Below are 26,671 nucleotides of genomic sequence, written 5' to 3' on the forward strand. Positions count from 1 at the left end.
ACAAGACAAGACAAGACAAGACAAGACAAGACAAGACAGACACACACGCACAACCACTTTACAATGTGGCTCGTAAAAGGAAAACAAGTAAGATGTGGTGGCACAGATCAGTAATCCCAGAACTTATCAATAAACTAGGAGGATCAGGCGTTCAAGGCCAACCTTCATTACACAGAAAGTCTAAGCCCAGTCTGGGCTACATAAGAACTTTCCTCAAAAACTAAAACTAATTTTTTAAAAATTTTTATGAGCGTGTGCGTTTTGCTGCATGTATGTGTACCATTGGCATGTCTATTGTTCTCAGAAGTCAGAACAAGATGTCAGATTCCCTGGCACTGGAGTTACAGATGGCTGTGAAGCACCATGAAAGTGGCTAAGAAACCTAACCCAGGTCTTCTGCAAGAATAACAAGTATTCTCAGCCATGGAGCTAACTCTCCAGACACCAAAATTAGGTTAAATTTTAAAAGTAAAACAAACCAAATGACCAAGAATTTAAATTATGAACTATTCATATAACAACATATGCAACATAGAATAACACTACATACCTATATTTACTGATAGAAAATGTTTTATTAAACAAAAAACTTATACAACATAGGAGCTCCTTTTGTTTAATAAGGTAGGTAGTAAGAGTTTATAATGTTTACACCATAAAAAAGAATTACTTGTCAGTAAAAGGGAGAGAAGCAAAAGAGAAAAACGTTTTAAGAGCCCAAAATACAAAGTAGAGCAAAACATTATACTACTCTTTCTTTCTTCACTTTTAAAACATCAAGACAGGATCTCCCTAGGTAGCTCTGGTTGGCCTTTAACTCCAAGTACTGGGATTAAGGCCTTTAAAGGCCACTATGCCCAGCAATCATAATACACTTTCTTAAATTCAACAATGAGCAGAATGTTGATGAAAACAATCACAGCAATGTCAGTCTTATAAATCCCAAAAAGCATCACTTAACAATTTAAAACCAGGGCTAGAGAGATGGCTCAGCGATAAGAGCACTGACTGTTCTTCCAGAGGTCCTGAGTTCAATTTCCAGCAACCACATGGTAGCTCACAAACATCTAAAATGGGATCTGATGCCCTCTTCTGGCAAAAAGATACATGCAGATAGAGCATTCATATACACAAATAAATCTTATTTTAAAAATTAAAACCAGGGCTGGGCGTGATGGCACACACCTTTAATCCCAGCACTCGGGAGGCAGAGGCAGGCAGATTTCTGAGTTCCAGGCTAGCCTGGTCTACAAAGTGAGTTCCAGGACAGCCAGGGCTATACAGAAACCCTGTCTCGAAAAACCAAAATAAATAAATAAAACCAGGGGGCTGGAGAGATGGCTCAGCAGTTAAGAGCACTGACTGATCTTCCGAAGGTCTTGAGTTCAAAACCCAGCAACCACGTGGTGGCTCACAACCATCCGTAATGAGATCTGACGCCCTCCTCTGGGGTTTCTAAAGACAGCTACAGTGTACTTACATATAATAAATAAGTTTAAAAAAACAAAACAAAACAAAACAAAAAAAACCTAAAACCAGAAGTTATCTCAGAGGCACTGATCAAGGTTCATTCTCAGAACCAATAGATGCAAAGGTGGAAGGAGAGAACCAATTCCACAAGACTGTGTATTCCACATGTACACTGTGACATACATAGATACAAAAGTCATTTTTTTAAAAGAGGAAAAAGAGACCAGAAGACCTCTAATAAATAAAACAAAGAAAGCCTGTAAAAGTTGGAGCTAGAAAGATAGCTCTTTGGTTAAGAGTACTTGTTTTTCCAGGACTTTGTCTTGATTCCTACACCACATCTCACAGTCATCTAACTGTAACTCCAGCTCCACGAGACCCAAGAACCTATCCTGACCTCCGCACATAGCAGTCATCTCTGTGGGGCACAGACGTGTATGAACGCAAAATATCCATATATAAATTAATTTTTTTAAATTTCAAGTCAAATTTTAATCTTATAAATCACCTTTCTCTAAATCACCTTTCTCTAGGCTTTAAAAGCTATAATTAACTTCATAATATTCATAACAACAAGGGCAACACGTTTAGGGTAATCTGAGCTAAATAATACTCAAATTATATATACACAGAATAAAGAATTCTAGTCTGATGGATGTGTGTTCGTTTTTATCTAATCCGTCAAGAACAGATGGCTCAGCTGGGCATTGTGATACATGCCTGTGATCCTACCACTTGGGAAGCAGAGGCAGGAAGATCTCTATTCCAGGCCAGCCAAAGCTATGCAATGAAACCCTGTTTCAGAAAAAAACAAAAACAAAAACTATGCAGTACATGTTGTCATAGGTTCATCTTGTGAAACAAGTTTGTAGAAACGAAAGGAAAGAATCACCAAATCAGTCAGGTGTGGTGGCACACACCTTTAATCCCAGCACTCCAAAGGCAGAGGCGGGCGGATTTCTGAGTTTGAGGCCAGCCTGGTCTACAAAGTGAGTTTCAGGACAGACAGAGCTATAGAGAAACCGTCTCGGGGGAAAAAAAAAAAAACACAAAAGAATCACCAAATCAAGGTCTTTTAGCTATTGAAAAAGTGATCTGGGTAGTAGTTTTTCAATTCCAAAGCAGTGTTTTAGAGACAGAAAAGAAAATGGTTCAGCCAGTTAAGGAGTGAGCACCCATCAATCTGGACTACCTGAACTTGATCACAGAATCCACATGATGAAAGGAAAGAACAGACTCCCATGGATTATCCTCTGGCCTCTACATGTCTATTGTGGTGTAATGGTACACACACACATACAGAATTTCAATAGAAAAAATATTTAGAAAGCTTCCCTGATGGAGATTCACACAGCCCTTCATCATATTAAATAACCTTTTCTATTAAAACTCCTAATAGGGCTGGAGAGATGGCTCAGCAGTTCAGAGCACTACCTGTTCTCCAGAGGTCCTGAGCTCAATTCCCAGCAACTACATGGTGGCTCACAACCATCTATCTGTAATGGGATCTGATGCACTCTTCTAGTTTGTGTCTGAAGACAGCTTCAGTGCACTCATATAAATAAAAACAAATAAATCTTAAGAAAAAAAGAAAACTCCTAATAATACAGGTGATGTAGGCACACACCTGTAATCCCAGCACTCAGGAGGCAGAGGCAGGTGGTCTCTGAGTTCAGGACAGCCTTGTCTACAAAGAGTTCTAGGATACTGAGGTCCATACAGAGAAATCCTGTCTCAAAAAATAAAGTAAACCAAAACAAAAGACTACTGATTCCACATACACCATCATTCTGATGAATGTACAACTACATAGTGCAACTACATGCCTTCTTTGATGTTATTCTATTATTCTTAATTGTGACAGTTTCAAGGGGTAAACTCCTTAATATAAGTAGCTCTTGGAAAACAAAAACATATACCCAGAGGGCAATTTCTCAATGACAGCACTGCTAATATCTTGGTTGGGAAATTTTTATCACGATGGGGAGGGAAGAGCAATTCTGTATATTGCAGAGTATCTAAGGGCATCACCAATTAGATAGATGGGTAGATAGATACCAGTAGTGCCTTCTCTGAAAGGGAAAAAAAAAAAAAAAAAATCAGGAAAGTCAAGCACACCCTCAATGATGACAGCAAAGCAAAACCACAACTACCACAACTCCTTAAGACGTTTTAAAATAAGAATCCCTCCCCCCACTGCTCTACTGATCACTGTTAAGTCTGAACCTACATATGAACAAACACCTTGCTTTTATTCTTTGTAATTCCCTAGTTAGCAACTGAGGTGCACAAGACTTACCTGTAAACATGTACCCTGAAGAAGAAGAAGAAAATAAAAAAAGACTACAGAGACCCAAGTTGAAGGGTTACGGTCATCTAGTTAGCCAATAAGCCAAGTATTACAATCAACCATACTTATACTGAAAACAAAAGCAAAAATCAAATAAGAAAAAAACTCCTACTGCCCCTACTGGGGTTTCTACTAATAGGGCTACTTCACCATTACCTCATTTTGAGAGGGGAGAGGGGGAAACAAGGACACCTTTTTTAAATGCAGGAAGGTTAAAAAAGCATGTACAAAAAGCTGGCAAGTATCAATTGAGCTGTAAAAACATTAGTTAGGGCCGGGCGTGGTGGTGCACGCCTTTCATCCCAGCACTCGGGAAGCAGAGGCAGGTGGATTTCTGAGTTCGAGGCCAGCCTGGTCTACAAAGTGAGTTCCAGGACAGCCAGGGCTATACAGAGAAACCCTGTCTTGGAAAAACAAAAAACAAAACAAAACAAAAAAAAATTAGTTAAAATTTCAGTATGAGAGACACGGACAAGATAATGGTGATACTCTTTTCTAGTTAGAGAAAATGGCATAAAGAAAATGGCTCTAGGAAACCACAGGACATACTAATATAGTTAATATAAAAAGAAGAATGTTCTTAAATATATACCATATTAATAGAAAAGGCAATTTTTTTTTAAAGGTGGGAAAGTAGTTTGATGTGTGATTATGAATGGCCAGCATTTACTCAGGCTTGAGATAACTGTGCATCATTAAGACTCTGAAATGTGACCCGAGCTCTACAGAGACCAGTTGGACAGACAGATTATAACTTAAAAAGAAAGGAGAAAAAAACAATCGAAAGAGCAAGGACTAATGAATACATGACCATAACAACAATGCAATGAAAACCTCTCTAAGACTGTCATCAAAGCAAAATATTTTTTCAGATCTTAAGCCAGAAATATGAAGGGGCTGAGTTGACATAGGTCAAATATAGCGTATATAAAAATATGCAATATTTATAAGGACAACATATAGAGAAATCTCTCTAACCCAGCCTAACTTTATTTTTCTGATCAAATTCTTTCATTTCTTTCTCAGGATCCGGTTTGGGATATCCTCTTTATTACTAACCCCACCAGTATAGCAGCCCAAACCCTCCCCAGCTCATACCTAGATAATCCTAACAGCTTCCTGACTGCTACTGTAGTTCCTTAATTGCCTCATTTCCATACTCTCCAAGTTGCTACATTGTTTTTCCCACAAGTTCAAATTCTTCAAGATTAAACTTAAAAGTACTATCAGGCAAGTATGTACACCAAGGTATCATTCACCTAGAAACTCCTTTTAGTCCCAAACTTCTACATCTCCAGCAACTCCACAAAATTTTCTCCAGCTACTGGATTCTTATCCTTTCTGCTTAAACTATATGAAGTACCTCAAGTCAGTTACATTCAACTCAAATTATCCAAATGTTCCCCAACTGCCAATTTATTAACTCTAAGAAAAGCAAAATTCCTTGATAAGTTTCCTTCTTTTATATGCTTGCCAACTTTATCTAGATATGATAATCACAAAGTACCATCATGGAGATAGTTAAGAGTTCCCCAAAACAGGCCTTCAAATACACACTAGTTTTGTTAAAAGAAGATCTAATCAACTGACAAAAAGAGAACTTAGGAGATGATCCAAAGAGCAACTGGAATAAATCAGATTGTGTATTTCAGCTTCAGGAAGAGAGGAACTACAAAGTAATCTGTGATCAAGTAACTAGAAGCTACAGCACAGGATACAGTCTTTCAAGACAGGGTTTCTCTATGTAGCCCTGACAGTCCTGGAACTGGATATCTATAGACCAGGCTGGCCTCTAACTCAGAGATCCACCTGCATCTGCCTTCTGAGTGCTGGAATTAAAAGCATCACCACCTCATGATATTTTAAACATTAAAAACAAGTCCATATATAATGTGAAATGTGCTAGAGAAGGGCAACAAAGTTTTTTTAAAGTGGATGGGGGGGGGACCTAAAGAGATGGCTCAGGGGTTAAGAACACTAACCACCCTTCCAAAGGTCCTGAGTTCAAATCCCAGCAACCATATGGTGGCTCACAACCATCCATAACAAGATCTGACGCCTTCTTCTGGAGTGTCTGAAGACAGCTACAGGGTACTTACATATAATAAATAAATTAATTAATAATAATAATTTTTTTTTAAAAAGTGGATCTGACCACCTAAACAGTTTCCTAAAACAACTTGAGCCTCTTAACAGAATATTTCATAATTACTAAGGGTATATTAACTGGAAGATAGGTTACTAAGAGTGCTGTTCATGAGGTGGGACAATGAGGTGGGACAGAAGGCTCATCAGGCATGCTACCACGCTCAACTTCTTCAGTTTTATCCCTGGAGTCCAAATGGTGGAGACCCAACTTTCACAAGAAGTCATCTGACTTTCACACTTAGGGACATTCACACCTATACACCTTGGTGCACATGTAACAGTGCTTCTCCAACACACACACACACACACACACACACACCACTTTAAACTTCTAATTACTAACATTAAATGTCCTTTTTCTATGCCAGCCAATGTCTGTTTTACCTGTATTTTTATTTAATCTTCAAAGAAACATTGTTTAGTAAGTCCTACTGTCCTTATTTTATGAATGAGGAAAACTTGATGTTCCAAGATAAGTAATTTGCCCAAGGTCACACAACTACTATGTTGCAAAAGCAAAATCTCATACTTTTTAAAGAATTATTTTTATCCATGTATCTAACTAAGGGTGTGCCTATGCGTTTGTAGGTCTAAGGAGGCCAGATCCCATGGAGTTGAAGTTCCAGACAGTTGTGAGCAACCTGGTGTAGGTGCTAGGAACCAATCTCTGATCGGGAAAGAACAGGAAGTGCTTTTAACAGCTGAGCCATCTCTAGCCCCAGGCTCAAGCTTAAAATTATTATACTAGGCAAAGTTCAAGGTTAGGTTTAACATGGAAGGTCCTGAACTCTAACATTAAAACTTTAATTTTAGTCTTTAGAGAAAAATCAATGAAAACACCCAACGATGTTATCTCAGATATATATTTATTAAAATACATGTATCAATCAAAACACAAAGGATAACAAGTCCAGTAAAGGAAGACACAAGCAGAGGAGTAGTCAGCATAGGCTTTACAGAGGAAATTGGTCTTAAGTACAAAGTTCATGCAAGCAAGACTCCTCTATACCAAAAATAAAGGGAAGAATAACTGCCCCAACACTGAACTCAAAACCAATTTCTGTACTTCAATAAATATTCCCTGTGTAAATAAATTGTGATGTAAATCAGTGGCTTATCTTCTAACAGAAACACCTCATGTGCCTACTAACAGCAAACCACAGAAAGATTACAAAATTGTACAGTCTCACTAATGCATAAGATATAAACTAAGTGTGAAGACAATTTTGTGTGTTTTATCTGAAGGGGTTAAGAAGTTTCCAAGAAAGACACCATGAATGATTCTGAGAGTGGGTACAGTTTACTCCATCCACTTTATGCAGACACTGAATGAGTAACCAACTCACAGGCTCTAGAACCTAAAAGCATTGCAATGGAGATGGAATATATCTATCCCACTTTCCCTGAGCATTCCCACTGTCCCTTGAGCTGAATAGGTGCGTCAAAAAGCAGTTTCATTGTGAAGCAGTGTAGGATACTCTAAATTTTTAAAAGCCAAGTGGGAAGGTGCTCAGTGGACAGAATGATCAGCACATTCAAAATGTTTGTGGTGCCTCTGCCTGACTTCAGATCCTCATTATGTATGATAATTAAGGCATTAGTAGTAGTAATCTCCAGCTTCTCTTCCTTCTTCTATCCAGTCTTGACAAACCTCCAGTCTTGCTTCTATTATCATACTGACTACATAAAAGGCAAGAATGGAGGGAAGGAGGAAATTCAAATCTCATTATGTGATGCTTAGACTAAGAATAAATTTCAAATTCCTGATCCACTCCCTTAGCATTCAACATCTAAAGCTCTACACTCTGCCTTCACTACTCACCAGAATATATAAAACCCCAGGTTCTTCCATGCTCCTCTCTCTTTACCCATTCAACTCTTTGAAAGTTTGCTTCAAATTACAAGATCATCCAAGTGTGTCTCATTCCTTCCAGATTGAGTTGGCATTCATAACCTAGCCTTATAATCTGTACTCCCTTGGCACACTGGGCAGTAGTAGCCAGTATAACAAAAACTCAGATTTCAGCCCATCATTCCTTAGATTAAACATTTCTTAAATCATTCACACAGCCAAATTCCTGTACCCAGACTGGAAAGCTTAAGATAAGTTTTCACTATATTATATAACCCCGGTTGGCCTGGAACTAAAGAGATCTGCTGCCTTTGTCTCCTAAATGTTGGGATTAGAAGTATGTTCCAGAGCTGGGCCTGGTGGCTCACGCCTTTAATCCCAGCACTCGGGAGGCAAAGGCAGGCAGATTTCTGAGTTCAAGGTCAGCCTGGTCTACAAAGTGAGTTCCAGGACAGCCAGGGCTACACAGATTTTGTCTCAAAACAAAACAAAACAAACAAACAAAAAAAAGAAGTATGCTCCACAGCCATTTGGAAAATTTTTGACCTATTTTAACTAGTATACTTTGAAGGTAATGTCTACCAAATCTTAAATGGAATAACTCAAAATGTTATCTAGCAACTACACTTCTAGGAACCTACCCAATAGAAGTATTTTCATGGATACACAGATATATATACCTAATCTCTTCACTTAAGAATGTAATTTTAGGGCTGGAGAGATGGCTCAGTGGTTAAGAGCACTAGCTGCTTCCTCTTCCAGAGGTACTGAGTTCAAGTCCCAGCAACCACATGGTGGCTCACAACCATCTGTAATGGGATCCGATGCCCTCTTCTGGTGTGTCTGAAGATAGCTACAGTGTACTCTTAGAAATGAAATAAATAAATCTTTAAAAAAAAAAAAGAAAGAAAGAAAAAAATAGTAATTTTAAAATAGCTTAAATTTTAAAAATATAAAGCCCTCTAAGAAGTTTGAGCCAATTTGTATATAAGACACAGAAACAAAGAGAGAAAGGAATGTGAGAATTTTTAATATTTGTCTATGTACACTTACATAGGCCAAAAGGCAGCACTGGATTCCCTGGAGCTGGACTTACAGGTGGCTGTAAGGCCACTTAACATGTATACTAAGAACCAAACTCCAGGCTTCTGCAAAAACAGGAAATACTCTTAACCCCTGAGCTATCTCTCTAGCCCCAGATGCAATTTTTTTGAAGGACAATTATATAATCAAACTATTAACAGTGCTTATCTATTTCTATCCTATTGTGAATTCAAATTCCTTACCTACCAGTCTTACATTCAGATACAAAAGCACAGAACTTTTATCTCTAACAAACCTAGTGGCTTTGAACAATCCTAGAATTTAAAACTTCTTGAAGAACCCAAGCCAATTCAAAAAGAATTGTTCTTCATGATTCACAGTTAAATTCCAGAAATCCTACCAAAACCTACTTTTTCCCTTAAATTGAATGATTAAAAACATTTTCCAATACCAGAGAAATGTTAAAAGTTAATACTAGTAGCCTTCTTTTGTTCTATTGACAAGCCCAAGACTAGATAGTGTGGAATAAATTACCAACTACAAAAAGTACAAGTATACACATGCACACATATTTAAGGTCAATATATAGTCCTTATTCTCCACATATAAACAGCATAGTGAAGCTCTCAAGACCTAAAATATTTCTTTGTGAGTTTGGGTACATGTGCATGTGTCTAGAGATCCTACCCAGGACCTCACAAGTGCTAAGCAAGCATTCTACTAATCTAGACTCTCTCCTTCCTTCCCTCTCCCCCACTTCTATAAAATCTCTGCACTAGTAAATGCTAAAAACTCAGAAACTAATCAGTCCCAATCCCCTTCATATCCACCCTCTAGTACTAACAAGTAGTCAATAAAGGCCAAACAGCAAGTAATGAGAGAATTTGGGTATCCGTTAACAAAATTGTTACTCAACCATGTTATTCCTCAACATTTCCCCTCCAACTGAATTTAACCAGGTCTGACCTTAAACTGCTTTATTTTTTTTTTTTAGAAGAAACTAAAAGGTGAGGAACCTCATGCCCCTTTTTCCAAACAAGAACAAAATCTACTATATTTAAATTTATAACTAAAATCTCTGTTCAGATTTCTGGTTCGAGTAACAATGTACAGTAACAAAAATTACACTGAATTTAGCTCGACTTTGCATTCTGACTCCATCACTTAGAGGAGAAATTTAAATACAAAACCCTAGAAAACAAATTCAGAGCCAGTAACTATATAAATAATTCTGCGGTAGAAATCATTCAAATGCTAAAATTCCATGAAGTTAGTTTGAAATCTTTTTTTTTTTTAAACAGATTTATTTATTATATGTATGTGAGTACACTGTTATTGCCTTCAGGCACAGCAGAAGAGGGCGTGGTATCCCATTACAGATAGTTGTGAACCACCATGTGGTTGCTGGGAATTGAACTCAGGACCACTGGAAGAGCAGTCACTGAGTGCTCTTATCCACTGAGCCATCTCTCCAGCCCTAGTTTGAAATCTTAAAAGATTTGTGGAAAAAATTTTTATGTAAGGAATGTTGGTATTAAAGCTTAGCACCACAAACAAGATGCAACTTTTATTAAACAATTAGCATTTGCCAAAACTGTGGTAGCCAACAGAGGATTAAAGTTTAAAGAGGGAAGAGACAGCTCAGCCATTAAGACATTACATTAAGAACTTACAATTCCCAACACCCATTATCAAGCAGCTCACACCACCCATAATTCCTGCTGCAGGGAGACCTGATGCCTCTGGCCTCCTTGGGCATTTGCACTCTCTCTTACACACTCACATGTAGACACACATACAAAAAAACTAATAAATACATATTTTTGAAAATCTAAAAAAAAGAAAACACTTAAAACGTCCCCTTCAATCATGAAAAAACTCACTTGGTTCATAAAAGTTTATAATATTCATTAAAATCTTCATATACAATCATTAAATTTTTCAAGCAGACTATTCAAGTTTGTTCTTTTTTTTTTTTTAAAAGACAGGTCTCACTTTGTAGCTCTGGCTGTCCTGGAACTTACTACATAGACCATGTAGGCCTCAAACTCAAGAGATCCACTGCCCATACTACCAGAGTGTAGAAATTCAGACAAAAGTAGGACTCTTCTTGGTACTTCCATTTCTCAAAATGTAAGCTCAAAAACTGAGGTGAACAACAACAAAAGACAATAGAAATTAGGAAAATACTGTAAGTAGAGGGCATCAACATTTCCAGGCTGCCAGAAGAGATAGGAAGTACTATCTTTTGAGTGTTATATATAGATTGAGAAGAGAATTGTGGGTCATAGAAATAACCAGAGATAACTGCTACTTATGACTGCCACATACTTAATCTACACTATTTCTTTCCATCCAGATCAAGAAATAGACAGGTCTTAGAACTAGAGGCAATACAATACTCTCTCTCTCTCTCTCTCTCTCTCTCTCTCTCTCTCTCTCTCTCTCTATATATATATATATATATATATATATATATATATATATATATATATAATTACACAAAAATTTTCCCAGAAAGACACTTTCATTTCTGTCTTAATTGCCTCACCAAAAAAGGTGGTGGGAAAGAGAAGTCCTAGGAACATTCTACCCCCAGGAAAACACCATTTAAACCTAAAGCTTTCTCTGTACAATATGTTTTAAAGAGTATTTTGAAAAATTATTTTTCTAAAATAAGGAAACAATTTCACTCACAGCTACAACTACTCAATACTAAAATGCCTCTGAAATAGGCATCATCACCTACAAAAGCCTTGCTTACATATCACATAAAATAGCTCCTATCAAACACAGCAAACCTAAAATTTGTTCACTTTAAAATTAAAATCTGTGGCCAAACTAGATTTGGTCAAAATCCAGGGGCTATACTATACAGAAACACTGATTACAGTGTAGCATTACTAGAGGAAAAAAAGACATTGGTAGTATCTGAAGGAGAAAAAAAATACAATATTCTTTCTTCTCACCTTAATAAAAGTTCAAATAAATTAAACTGTTTTCTAGCTTCCAGAATTTTCCTTGACAGGACAGTAAATTATCTAAAAATCAAAGAGTGCTCTGCTGATTTAATATTACATGAACATAAAAGTCAGACACTAATGGTCTGAATTAGGTTTTCAGGAAAGATGCAGCAACCCAATACTTCCAGATTTCTATAGGTAGGAAAACCAAACCTCCAAGTTATCTCAAAATCTGCATAACTGAGGACTTAATTGTGTACAGAAACAAATCATAAATATTTACTTCACATACACTACCTTCATCAGAATAAAGATTTTAAGAATCTATGTGATTGCTAATGGTTCTAAGTAGATCACACTTCAAAAATAATGTCAAACCACCTGAAGTTCTGAGGTCACTAACAAATCAAATCAAATATTCTAAAGGTCAAAAGAACTGTACACTTGGTTGGCTAAACCTAGTGGAAATCTAATTCAGGATTCCATGACTAAGGGTCGTTACCGAATACTTACAATACATTTTTTAAATTTCCAAAGGATGAGCATTTTTACCTTGCAATATTTTTAGAGCAACACATCACACTGCACCTATCACATGACATGATGTAACTGTTAGCAAAGAAAATGGCCCAAGCCATTGATAACATACATCAGGAGAAAACAGATCAATCATACCCAAGAATTACATTTTATATTTACTTTTTGAAGCTAGTAACTTACCTAGAAAAAGAAAAAACTGTACTTTAGCATTTTATAGTTAACATTTACAAGAAGTTATAATAAACAGCCAAGTAAGAAGGTTGGAAAACTAGAATTAAAAACTTCTCTATCAAAAATGCAACAGAGAAACATCAAAAGTGTCCACTGTTAGAAGAAAAAAAAAAAGTCTCAACTGACAACAGCTGCAGTTAAATGAAAATTTCTAAATTGGTAAGAGAATAAGACAAGAAACCAAGTCCAGCCCATAGAAGAGAGGAAAGGGAAACACGCCCACTTTATGCTTTTGTAAATACTGGTACTTTAAATGACCTTAAAAACAAAAACAAAAAAGGGAGGTGGGGTGGGAAATATAAACTGCAGACCATTCTAAGAAACAGAAAACATTTTAATATAACAATTTTCCCTACTTGAAAGTACTTTTGAGAAGAAGTTCTGTAACTATAACATGATTATGCAAGGCGAGGATTATGTAATTTTATCGTTTATTTTAAAATGTTCTCCGAATGTATTTAAAAAAAACAAACACTAAAGCATTATGATCTCTCTAACGGGCAGAGGAGCATTTACTTGGCTACAGTTTAAAATGTTAACATACACCCCCAAAACAAACAAACAAACAAAACCCCACAATGATTCCTAGCCACGTGACGAAGGATATGGCAACACCAGGATTGTGAATGGAGGGGAGGAAAGCTAGGTTGGAGGACTATCGAGATTTCTCTTAACTTTGGGGACTGCAGGATTCGGGTTTCTCAATCCTTAAGGTACCAAATTCTAACCCCTAAGAGTTGTACAGCTAACACCCTCAAGTGCGGTTTTATTAATAGGTCACGGAAAATGCTCCAGTGACCTCCAGGATAAAGGAGGAAAAAACAGGCGGAGGAAAGAGCAATTTAAAGTGGCGCCATCATGTCACCCCTTTTCCCCTAAGGCAATCAATAAGCAATAGTTAAGTAACGAGTTTCTCTAAAAATCCACATTGGGATTCCAACATTGGAAAACAAAAGGATTTCTAGGTAAAACATGGGAGTAAGATTGTTTACAATACGGAAAACAATTATAAACTATTTGCTGAGAATCAAAGGCCGTCAGTCCGAAAACAGGCCCCCCCAAAAGCAGTAAGATTCCAACTCACTTAAAAGCAAATAAATGCCTCTTCCTCTTTAGTTGAAAAAAAAAAGGGCTGCCTGAGACTAGATCCGAAAACGCAAACGACCTCAATATTTAAGCAACAAAAAATGTTAACAATCAGAGTTGTGATACAAACCGTGAGACAGACATGCAAGATGTGTTTGAGCAAAGAAAGACCTTTTGCAGTCAAGAGAAGTTCAAGGCGAGAGCAAGAGTTTGGTTTTGGTCTTTTTTTGTTTTTGTTTTGTTTTGTTTTTTTCGGAAATAAACCAGGTTCTCCAGGCCGCTTTTTTAAATAGAACGCCAAAGGAAAGCCCAGCGAACGAGGCGGCAGCTGGTGGGGAAGGGCCCCCGCACACCCCCGCCCTTGGGGCGACTCCCAGCCCGGACCCGCAGCGGGGAAGCCCGGAGAGGCCATTTAAAGTTCCGGGGATTTTTTCTTCCCCTGCCCAGCCTTTCTAGTTACAACTAACAAAGAGAGGGAGAAATGGGAGCCACAGGGAGAGCGAGGAGAAGGAGAAAGGGCAGCGGGAGGAGGAGGAAAGGAGCAGCAGCAGCACCTACCACGTGATGGAGGAGCGTAGCCCGGGCGGATTCGGCCCCACAAAATGGGCGCAGTTTGCAAACAGCCCCCCGGCCTGGGCGCCGAGGACCAGCGGGCGGGGGCGCGCGGCGGCTGCTCCGGCCCGGCCCGCCGCTCTCCTCCCCCCCGGCGCCCGGAGCCGCCCTGACTTTCCGGGCGGGGGGGCGAGGCGGAGGGGGAGGGGAAGGCGGCGGCGGGGAGCGGCTGCTTTTTCTTCTCTTTCGGGCCCTTTCTCCGGCCTTCCTCCGTTCCGGCCCGGTCTGAGCACGGCCGGGGACCGCAGCCCCGGCGGGCGGGCGGGGGCAGAGGGTAAAGCTGCCCCCCCCGCCCCGCACAAACAAGCGCCGCCGTCTGCAGCCCGCGCCCGCACCCCGGCCGCCACCCCGGGCGCTTCTTCCCGGCCGGGGAGCGCACTTCGGCCGCCCCCCAAGCCGCCGCGGCGAGACGAGTCGGCTTCGCTACGGCGCTTGGTTCTCCCGCCGGCTCGGCGAGCGGTGGCGGTGGCGGCGGCGGCACTGGGAAAATGGCGGCCGAGCTCCTTTTCCCTCCCCCCCTTTAATCTGAAGCGGAGGGAGAATGGAGCGAGCAAGCGAGCGGGCGAGTGCCGGGGACACGGGGAGGAGGGACAGCAGCGCCTCCGCCGGCTGCGGCTGCGGCGGGCCGCTCCGCCCCGGCGCGCCGCCAGGGGGCGCCCGCCTCGCCGCCCCCGCGGGCTGCCAGGAGGCGCGGCCGCCGCCGCCTCAGTCATGGCTCCTCGCCGCGGCCGCTGCTTCTGCGCCTCTGTTTGCGGAAACCAGTGCCTGGTGCCTGATACGTGCGGCAGCGACACGCGGCACTGCGGCAAGCGACGCGGGGCCCTCGCTTCGATCGAGGTGAGGCTAACCTGAGGCGCTGACGCCGTCACATTCCCTCGGCTCTGGGGCTGGCGGTGCTGCGCGCCGGTTTGAGGGGAGGGCGGACTGACACAGCAGAGCTAGAGGACGTGAGCCAAGAACTGTGTGTGCAGTGAATGAAGAAGCTGCTGCAGCCACACTACCCCAGGGCCAACCGTGCTCCGAGACGGGCAGGAAGCTCCCTGACCAGTGACGCGGTCCCTGCCACCCGCCCTTTGTCCTACACCCTGCTCTGTACACTGCAGCACACGGCTGGCTGCTAGCCCTATCGCCACGCTCTGCAGCCGCCAAACCAAAAAAAAAAAAAAAATAAGCGGACGCCATTGCGCAGGCGCGAGCTAGGACCGACTCGGGGCTAGCCCGGGCAGGGGCAGCTGGGAGCTAGAGGGGAAAGGATGGCCCACCAGCGCCGGGCCCGCTGGGAACTGTAGTTTTCGTTAAGCCCGCGTCTTGTTTTAGGCTTCTTGATTTGTCAGATCCGCCAAAATAGGCAAAAACGCATTCATTACACAGTAATACTTTTGTTTCCTGCTACCACCAAATTAAAGTTCATTGACCCGCTAAAAGTTTAACAATGAACAACAAAAGCAATCCTGTCATGTTCCTACCAGCGTTGACTTAAAAGTGGTGGCACCTAATTACTCTTGACTCTAGTTTGTCAGCACGATATCGGTTCCTTCCTCCCAAATAAGGTTTAATATAAGAGAACATTTTCTGGACTTAAAAACCTTAATCTAACGCAAAGTGACACATTACACAGTACAAATCCACCACCCTTTAAAGCTAACGATGTCAAAAGATTATTAGGACTCACCAAAATCAAATAGCACAAAACTTGTTCCAACAACTAAATCACCAACCTCAGCAGATGAGAAGAGTAGAGTCTACCAAAAAGGAAGATGCAAAATGCTCAATACTTTGTGTGGTTTACCAAACCAGTATCCGGTGTTATGTGTTACTTCAGCTCCTCAAAAAAAACTATTGTCATAGACCAGTTTTCATTAGCCCACAAAGTCTCTAACTCACCAAGTTTCTGCAGTATCTGCATCTATATTTCTCTTGAATTTCCATCTGCATTTTTAAAATTACACTCTCAAACATGATCTTGGTTTTCAAATATCAAAGACAGGAGACAACATAGAGTCAAATTACACATGGATAAACTGATAGATGTATACATATTTACATATGCATCCAAAAAAGATCAATAGTTTGGACTTTTTAACTTATAATACAGGTAAGATTGTGTGTTTGTGTGTGTGTGTGTGTGTGCACATATATACCCACATAAATAGTAATTCCACAGAGGATGTATATACATAATTACAGGACCAACAGATGGTGACCTAGAGCCCTGAAGATAACAAAATCTAAATTAGCTGAATGAAAATAAGGCAAAGCTTTCTATGATATTCTTAAGTTTAATTTCTTAAATATTAGTGAAAGAAACTCTTTATAACATAATGTTATTAACTATCCCAACTCTTAACTCTTGACTATCTTGACAGTCATGGTGCTGCATGCCATTTATCATTTCAGGAATTCTATAAATTATAACTAGGAAAGGAGAAGCAGGAGAACTCTGTGAGTTCAAGGTCAGCCTGTTCTACATACTGAGTTCTGTGACAGCTGGGTACAGACACCCTGTCTCAAAAACAAAAAACCACAACAAAAACTTCACTACCTAACTCAAGCACATTGGCACATGCATCTAATTCCAGCATTTCAGTGGGGGTGGGGAAAGCATGAAATGCCAGAGTTCCTGAACCTCAGTATAACCAGCCCAATAATAAAAAATAAAAATACAAAAACACAAACAACAACAACAAAACTAAGTACCAAGTTTATGAACAACTGCATTCAAAGTGAGCAACTACAGACAAAAATCTATTCATAAGACAGAGTTTCTCATGTACCCTGGCTGTCCTCTCCCTGTAGACTAGGTTAGCCTTGAACTCTAGATTCAACTGCCCCTGCCTCCAGGATGCTGGGACTAAAGGCATGCACCACTAGACCCAGGTCTTTAAAGAAATACATTTCTTTTTAAAAACCTCCTCTAGAGTCAGGCTTGGTGACAACTCCTCAAATTCTATCAGTCCTAAGGTGGATCCAGGAAGATCAGGCATTCAAGGTCATTCTCAGCTATACATCAACACGTAGACTTTCTAGACCAGCTAGAGTCATATAAAATCCATATGCTTGCTGGTACACAAGGTAAAGAGGGAAGACAAGACACATGGAGCCCAGAATTGGAATGCTAAAAAACACAGAAAAAAACAAAATTCCCCCAGAGAAACAATGCTTGATAAAAGGCTGATTAAAACATGCACACAGCTGAGCTTGATGATTCAGGATGTTGATCGCACCCAGCACTTGGGAGGCAGAGGGGCCAGATTTCTGAGTTTGAAGCTAGCCTTGGTCTACAGAGCTTCCAGGATAGCCAGGACTTTACAGAGAACTCCTGCCTCAAAAAACACACAAGCAAACACAAACAAGGTAGCACATTATCTATGATCACAGCATTTGAGTCGCAAAAGCAGGATTACCAACAAATTACCAGGCTACCCTGGTCTACATAGTGAGTTCCAAACCATCAAGTACTACACAGTGCGATCTTGCTTCAAACAAACAAAATCCACATTTATAACCTATTAGAAGAGTCATAATTGATGTGCTCAATATCCATTCTACCCTGGGCAAATATCTTTACGTGGGATTAGTTAGGACTGAGCAGGAGGTAAGAGTAAAAGCTACCTAGGAAGACTCTGAGATAACCGAGAAGAAACCATTCATCTTAATATGAGAGGGAAAAACAAAAATTAGCACCGCCCCCCACTGCAACTAAATAGTTTAAACTATTAAAATATTTTATTTCTTTAAGAGGCTATCAGCATCAAAGCAGGCAAAATGGATAGCTGCCAAGAGTCTTCGTTCTGATGACAGTTACATCATAACAATTAATTCTGACATCTGCATGACTTCTGCAATTCCAGCTATAAACAAAACAACGAAACATTTGATTATTTAAAACAGGTAAAGTTAGGTTTATCACACCTTAAGATAGTAACAAAGATTAATTTCTCTTATTTTAGAGTATGTACTCCATGAAAAGCTGTTTCCAAAAAAGGTATAGCTTTCCTTTTATAAACCCCACCTTAAAAAAAAAATTAAGGTAATTTTCCTCTTCATACTCCAGCTCCAGAATTACATAAATATATTCTCTCACCATAGAAATGATTTAATATTAACTCTAAAGCAACTTCATGAATTAGCTATAGTAAAAACAAAACAGTAACATTCAAAACACTAACTCTAAACATACTTCTAAAACAAAAAATAAACTGGGAATAATTCAAAAGATAGGATCAAAATTCAACCCAAGCCACTGTGCCACAGTGGCACACTATCATCTCAGCTATTCAGGAGTCTAATGTAGGAAAATCCTGAGTTTGAAGCCAGTCTGAGCCAGTAAGGGTGATTCCATCATTGGCAGACTACCTTACATATACAGAATCCCCGCCAAGTCTGTCACTACATACACCAGACACAACAGGCCCAAACCTGTAAACCAACACTTGAGTGGAGGTAGGAGTTATCATCCACATAGAGATTTGAAGGCCAGCATGGGATACACGAAACTGTGTCGAAATCAATCAAACAATTTTCATAAGTCAGTTGACAATTCTAAAACAATAATAACAAAACATAAAACCTGCTCTGATGGCAGAGAATAGGGATTTTTCAAAGATGACACAGCTGCTCCTTCCAATGGAGAGGTCCATCATTCCTTAACCACACCTCCCCCCTACCGTGTGTGTGTGTGTGTGTGTGTGTGTGTGTGTGTGTGTGTGTGTGTGCTGGGGAAGCACTGTTATACATGCGAAGCGAATGCACGTGGCCATAAGGGCGCCAGAGGAAGACCCGAGGTACACTCTTCCGCTGCTGTATCCCCCACCCCAGCCCCCTTTTAATGGTTTTTGGAAACACTGTTTCTCTGTGTAGCCCTGGCTGTCCTGAAACTCACTCTGTAGACCAGGGTGGCCTGGAACTCAGAGACCCACCTGCCTTTGCCTCCAGAGTGCTGGGATTAAAGGTGTGCGCCACCACTGCCCAGTACTTTACATTATTTTTTTGAGACAGATTTCTCACTGAACCTTAAGTTCACACATTTTGGCTAGGCTGCCGAGCCACCAAACTCCTAGGTCTGCCTGTTTTTGACCCCAGACACACAGTGCATTTTTATGCAGGTGCTGGGTGTTCAAACTTAGGTCCTTGTGCTTATACAATAGTGTTCCTACCCACTGAGCTATTCTTCTTTCTTAAGCCTTTGATTTTAGGGTTCTATGTATACACGAGCGCATACAGTGATAGAATAAGAAACGTCTGAAGCTACTGAACAAAAAGGCTAGGCATGGTGATATGCATCTTTAATCCTAGCACATGGGAGGCAGAGGTAGGCGGAACTCTTGAGATCAAGGCCAGCTTGGTCTACACAGAAAGTTTTAGGACACCCAAGGAAATGGGAGGGGGGGGCAGAGAGAGAGAGACACTATGGGGGGAGGGACTTGGTTCAGAGTGTTAATTTAAATAAACATTGTAATAAAATCAGAAATACTTCAGCCACAATAAACACAATTATGTAACAATACACAAAACTGTCATCTTTTCCAAAACAGAGGGGTTTCTGTTTATTTATGATTAGTGTTGATTTGTTCTTTGAGACGGGGTATCACATGTCAGGCTAGTCTTGAACCCCCTGCCTCAGCCTCCCAAATGATAGGATCCCAAGTTTATACTACCCTGCCTGGCAGAGAAGACATCTGTATCAGTAAGATTTTGTAAGCACTTGGAGAAAGAGGACAGCAGAGCAACTGGCTCAGACCATTCATAGAGAGGCAGACACAGACAAGCCTACAGACACAGCCTCTGTTCACATGACAAAACTAAAGACATCTAACAAATCCATCAAATGATCAAAAAAATGCTGTTTCTGAGAACATGTGAACATGGCTGAAATTCAGGAAATGCTAAAGTTCCTGTCTTATCTCTGTCATTTATCTATACAGAAATCCTCTCATTTCCTCAGATTTTTTTTTAATTTTTTGAGTTAGACTGACAAAATACAGAATTCAGTATCATTTTCAACAGTATTCCAAACTAATTCTTACAATCACATTAAGACATTAAAATGCAAATTTTACAAAATTATTCCAAATGAACTAATTTTAAGCACATAATAAAAACCATATAATATTAATTGAAACTATTTTCTGTGGTAAAGGGAGAAGGAAGCCAGGCATGCTGTTATTTTGTTTATAGTTCCAGCTGTTCAGGAGGCCAAGGTGGGAGGATCTCACTACAGGCCAGCCTCATTCACACAGCCAGACCTTACTTTAAAAAGCAAAGACAGATTAGACATGGTTGCAAAGGACCTAGTTTTGATTCCCAGTACCTATATAATGCCTCACAATCATCCATAATGCCAGTTGCAGGATCCAACACCCTCTTCAGACTTTGCAAGGTAACAAACAGGTATGCATATACATATATGCAAGCAAAATGTTTTGTACAAAGTAAATAAATCTAAAATAATTTTTAAAAGGTACAAATACTTTACTAGGCATGATTCTACTACATACCTGTAATCCTAGTATTGGGGAGAGTAAGACAGAAAAATCATGAGTTCATGGACAGCCTGAATAATATAGTGAATTTTGGGTCAGCCTAGACACAAACAAAATTGTGCTAAAAGAAAGGGGGAGAAAAAAAAACTCACAATTCCTGGAATATCTATGGTAGTACTATCAAATTATGACCTTTTCTAGCTGAGTATGGTGGCACACCTTTAAGCATTTAGGAGGCAAAAGTAGATGGATCTATAAGCTGTAGTCCAGCCTGGTCTACATAGCAAGTTCCAGGACAACCAGGGACACTGAGCAAGACCCTATTTCCATCAATCAATCAATCAATCAATTAATCAATCAATCAATCAATCAGGGGCTGGAGAGATGGCTCAGCGGTTAAGGGCACTGATTGCTCTTCTGAAGGTCTTTCAAATCCCAGCAACCACGTGGTGGTTCACAACCATCCATAATGAGATCTGATGCCCTCTTCTGGTGCATCTGGAGACAGCTACAGTGTTAAATCTTTAAACTGGAGCCAGTGGAGCCAGCTGGAGGGAGCAGAGGTCCTGAATTCAATTCTCAGCTACCACATGATAGCTCATAACCATCAGTATAGCTTCAGTGTACTCTTATACATAAAATAAATAAATATTTAAATAAAATATATTTTAAAATAAAAACTTGTTACTAATATTTAGACCCACAGAATTAAAGTTTTGTTTGTTTGTTTGTTTGATTGATTTTTCAAGACAAGGTTTCTCTGTATAGCCCTGGCTGTCCTGGAACTCACTTTGTAGACCAGGCTGGCCTTGAACTCAGAAATCCATCTGCCTCTGCCTCCCGAGTGCTGGGATTAAAGGTGTGTACCACCATGCCCTATAACAATGACAATACCTATATTCTTTTTTTTTAAGACTTATTTATTTTATGTATATGAGTACACTGTAGCTATACAGGTGGTTGTGAGCCATCATGTGTTACTGGGAATTGAACTCAGGACCTCTGCTCACTCCAGCCCTGCTTTCTCTGGCCCAAAGGTTTATTTATTATTATATGTAAGTACACTGTAGCTGTCTTCAGACACCCCAGAAGAGGATGTCAGTTCTCATTACGGATAGTTTGAGCCACCATGTGGTTGCTGGGATTTGAACTCAGGACCTTCAGAAGAGCAGTCAGTGTTCTTACCCCCTGAGCCATCTCTCCAGCCCAATACGTATATTCTTAACTAAAAAATTTTGGAGGAGTTACTGTAGATTGAACCCAAAAAGTCTCAAACAGGCTAAATACACAGTCAAGTAACAACTGTGGGCTGGTGAGACGGCTCAGTGGGTAAGAGCACCTGACTGCTCTTCCGAAGGTCTGGAGTTCAAATCCCAGCAACCACATGGTGGCTCACAACCATCCATAACAACATCTGACTCCCTCCTCTGGTGTGTCTGAGGACAGCTACAGTGTACTTACATATAATAAATAAATAAATAAATCTTAAAAAAATAAATAAAATGACAAAACAGCATAGCATGTTCTTTAAAAAAAAAAAAAAAAGTAACAACTGTGCTATATATCCCCTGTCAATTTAACTTTTTTTTTTGTAAACATTTATTTTATTTATTATATGTAAGTACACTGTAGCTGTCTTCAGACACTCCAGAAGAGGGCGTCAGATCTTGTTACGGATGGTTATGAGCCACCACGTGGTTGCTGGGATTTGAACTCCGGACCTTCGGAAGAGCAGTCGGGTGCTCTTACCCACTGAGCCATCTCACCAGCCCCCAATTTAACTTTTATTCACTAAATATAATCGTTGTCTCAGAGGTTTACAGCTAAATAAGCTCACCCTTTCTAGTTCTTTCTGAACTCTGGATGACTGGTTCAACTCAGCTGTTCTGGCCCAAACTACTTTCCAAGCTGACTGATTCAAACTGGCTTCTCTTATTAGCTTCTGACTGAATTTCTCTGCTTGGCTTCAAACTAACTCTGGCAATCTGTTCTAATCTTCTGGCTCCTTTTCACTCTGTGGTTTGTTACATATTCACCCGCAACCTGTCTCTGTAAAACTAACCCAATAAAACTGGCTCTGAACTGAACTCAACCAAACTCAGTTGCTGAACTCATCTGAACTCCATTGTATTGCCTGAACTCACCCGAAGTGAACAGAACTGCCTGAAAAGCCCTCAAATAAACATAACCTTCAAAATATGGCCTCTTCCCTCTACAAACTTACTTTACCTATATTGTTTGGGATTAAAGGATTGTACTAACGGTATGTCTATATTCCAGCCAGCTCACGCAGACCTAGACCTTTGGATGTTATACCTTACCAGAGCAGCCATGTTGCTAGATTAAAATTCTTCTACAATTCCCCATTCTATTTTAAATGTCACTAAAAATGACATAACTTTAAAGCTCTATTATTCATTTTCTTTCATCTGTAAACATTTATCAAGCTCCAGAGGTAGGGGCGGCAGGAAGGAGATGATTAGAAACTACATGGTACATACACACAAAAAACATCTATCCAATGTTTTTTTTCAGATTTATTGATTTTATGTATATGAGTGCTCCATCTGCATGTACACCAACATAAGAGAGCATAAGATCCCATTATAGATGGTTGTGAGCCACCATGCAGTTGCTGGTAATTGAATTTAGGATTGGAAGAGCAGCCAGTGCTTTTAACCACTAATCCATCTCTCTAGCCCTCCACTGTTATTTTAATGGGGAGGGAGATCAAAGCACTAGCCTGGTCCACAGACTGAGTTCTGGGACAGTCAAGGCTATAGAGAGAAACCCTGTCTCAAGAAAAAAAAAAAAAGGGGGGGGGGAAATCAAAGCTAATAGTTGCCAAAGATCAATCAGTAAAATTTTAGTAGGCTTATGCTTCCAATTCTTTCTTGTGACACCTTTTTCTGAAGACTGCCTAAATCATCACAGGAAGTCTAAGATTAGGTGTTATTTAAAAGCATAAACAGTAAGAGGTAGCAATGCAAGTAAATAAAAGGAAAGGTTAAAAAGCCAAGTAAGCAACAGGGGTCTAAAGTGTTAGACTTGTCACCTCTACCCTAAATGTCTCAAAATAAGCAAAAGGTCTCAAAAGAAAAACGTTGTGACCTAATGTAACTGTACTGAATTCTGTCTTTTTCATTCTCCAGTCTTTGCTGTTGCCCTAGGAGACATTTCTAAGTTCCCTCACTCTGTAACGGACTTTTAAACATTAGTCATACCTTTAACTATTTTGTCTTCATTGAGCACTTAGGCAATTAGACACATCTCAATTGGAGCCATTATCACTCGGATACCAAAACCAGACAAAAACCTCATAAAATTATACAAATCATGATAAAATCATACAGAATTAATACTATTCTATGATATAGTTATAAAAATCCTCAATAAAGCAAAAATGAATCCAGAAACATACAAAAAAGGATTATAGTTGCTAAGTCTGTTGTTATTGTATGATCTATTGTTAACACAATGTTATTAGAGAACAAAACCATATGGCCAGAGCTGGAGAGATGACTTAGCAGTTAAGAGCACTGGCACATAAAGGATAAAAATCTTCTACAACTCCAGTTCTAGGTGACCCAACGCCCTCTTCTGGTCTCCCTGGGCACTGCACACATGTAAACACATGACATGTGAAAGAAAGCAAGCACCCATACAAATAAAAATCTTTAAGAAATTTTTTTAAAATAAAAACACTCATGTGACCATCTAAACATTTTTAAAAAGCAGTTGGCAAATTCTAATAAAAAACATTTAACTTAGAAATTGAAGAAAACTTCTTCAACCTGATTAAATGGTATGAACAATTCACAGCTAAGATTTCTTTTTTTGAAGATTTACTGTGTAGCTTAGACTGGCTTTGAACTTGCAGCTATCTTCTCACTTCAGACTCTGAATGTCAGAAATATAGATTCACCAAGTTCAGTCTTCTTTCCTTGGGCTGTCTCAGAGGGCAGGGCTCACTGCGGTTCTGGTTGGTTTGGAACTTGCTATGGAGACTAGGCTTGAACTCCACTAGCCTCTGCTTCCTAAGTACTAGGGTTGAAGCCATGACCAGATTCAAAATCTTGATAGAAAAAAGACAGCTCTCTAAGATCAAGAATAAAAACAAGGCTGTTAGCAGAGCACACCTTTGATCCCAGCACTCAGGAGGCAGAGGCAGTTAGACCTTTGAGACTGAGGACAACCTGGTTTAAAAATGAGTTTCAGGACAGCCAAGCTACATAGAGAAACCCTATCTGGAAAAAAAAAGGGGGGGGGAGGAGAGAGGAGAGAGGAGAGAGGAGAGAGAGAGAGAGAGAGAGAGAGAGAGAGAGAGAGAGAGAGAGAGAGAGTGAGGAAGCGAAACAAGTGTGTAAACTATCAACATTTATAGTCAACATTGTACTAAAGGTTCTAGCCTGTGTGGATAGTCAAGAAAAAATAAAAATATACAATAGAAAGGAAAAAAATCTACTTTTATTTGCAGAGTCTATAATCTTATATATGGAAAATAATAAATAGAACTGGGTGTATGGTACATGCCTGCCTCACTACTATATAGCAAATCTGAGTCCAGCCCGGAATGTGGGAAAGACCCTAACTGAAAAAAGGAAGTATTAGAAAAAACTAAGGGAATCACAACGTACTGGCACTAATTCCATAAGGGTATATCAGGTCAATATACTAATAGTAATTATATTTCTACTGGGGAGGTAGTTCAGTGGTTAGAGTGCTTGCTATGCAAAAATGACAAACATTCAGAACCCTCAAATACAGGGTAGCCATGGCAGCCCACTGTACGTTCAATTTCAGAAGTCGATCCCTGGAACATATCCTCTTCTTATCTCTGGACACCAGGCACACACATGGTTCACAGACATACATGCAGGCAAAATACTCATATACATAAAATACTTTTTAAGAATTAAATTTGGGGGCTGGAGAGATGGCTCAGCGGTAAAGAGCACTGACTGCTCTTCTTCAGGTCCTCAGTTCAAATCCCAGCAACCACATGGTGGCTCACAACCATCTGTAATGACATCTGATGACCTCTCCTGGTATGGCTGAAGACAGCTACAGTGTACATAGATATAATAATAAATCTTTAGGCAGGAACAAGCAGGGTTGACCAGAGTGAGTGGGGCCAACCCGAGTGAGCAGAGGTCCAGAATTCAATTCCCAGCAACCACATGATGGCTCACAACCATCTGTACAGCTGCAATGTACTCATATACATAAAATAAATCTTTTTAAAAAAATTAAATTTGTCGTCAGGTGTAGCAGTATATACCTTTAATTCCTGAAGAGGTAGGTGGATCTCTGAATTTGAGGTGAGCCTGGTTTACAGAGTAAGTCCAGAACAACCAGAATTACAAAGGGAAAGCCTATCTCAAAAAAGTCAGTAAATAGATAAATGTGTTTCAAATGATGAAGCTAAATTAAATAATATTTAATTTCTAAACAATTTCACTTTGCAAGACAATGTACCACTTGTGAAATGTCAGAAGGCAAGCCATACTTTTGCCCTTTATTTTACCTAAACACTCTAATCTGCCTTCATGTCGTACTTGTACTTCATTGCCAGTAGTGCATGAATGGGAAACTTAGGTTTCCTTCAAATTTAAGCTATTCTAAATTATTCTTAAGAGAATGAAATAAGAAGACCCAGTATCACAGATATAATCAGTCATCTTCCAGAATAATAACTTCTAAGAGTTTAGAACACAGTCTAGTCAGAGTTTAAGGAACAAAAAAATCAGCTGGGCGTGGTGGCGCATGCCTTTAATCCCAGCACTTGGGAGGCAGAGGCAGAGGCAGGCGGATTTCTGAGTTCGAGGCCAGCCTGGTCTACCAAGTGAGTTCCAGGACAGCCAGGGCTATACAGAGAAACCCTGTCTCGGGA

General features: G+C 39.9%; 1 protein-coding gene across 6 annotated transcripts in view; it reads right to left on the reverse strand.

Annotated features, from left to right (window-relative positions):
• Kansl1 (KAT8 regulatory NSL complex subunit 1) overlaps nt 1-26,671 on the reverse strand; it is a 131,006-nt gene that overhangs the window by 88,020 nt on the left and 16,315 nt on the right. For 2 of the 6 annotated variants that reach the window (XM_029546415.1, XM_029546413.1), the window contains exon 1: nt 14,243-14,328. The exons of 2 other annotated variants lie outside the window; for them this stretch is intronic. The gene's annotated coding sequence lies outside the window, so the exon portion shown is untranslated. Of the gene's footprint in view, nt 1-14,242; nt 14,860-26,671 lie in introns of those variants that run through there. 2 more of the 6 variants (XM_021211836.2, XM_021211834.2) reach the window with 2 other exon arrangements.

Source organism: Mus pahari, chromosome 14 (genome assembly GCF_900095145.1).
Source record: "Mus pahari chromosome 14, PAHARI_EIJ_v1.1, whole genome shotgun sequence".
NCBI classification, from domain to species: Eukaryota; Metazoa; Chordata; class Mammalia; order Rodentia; family Muridae; genus Mus; species Mus pahari.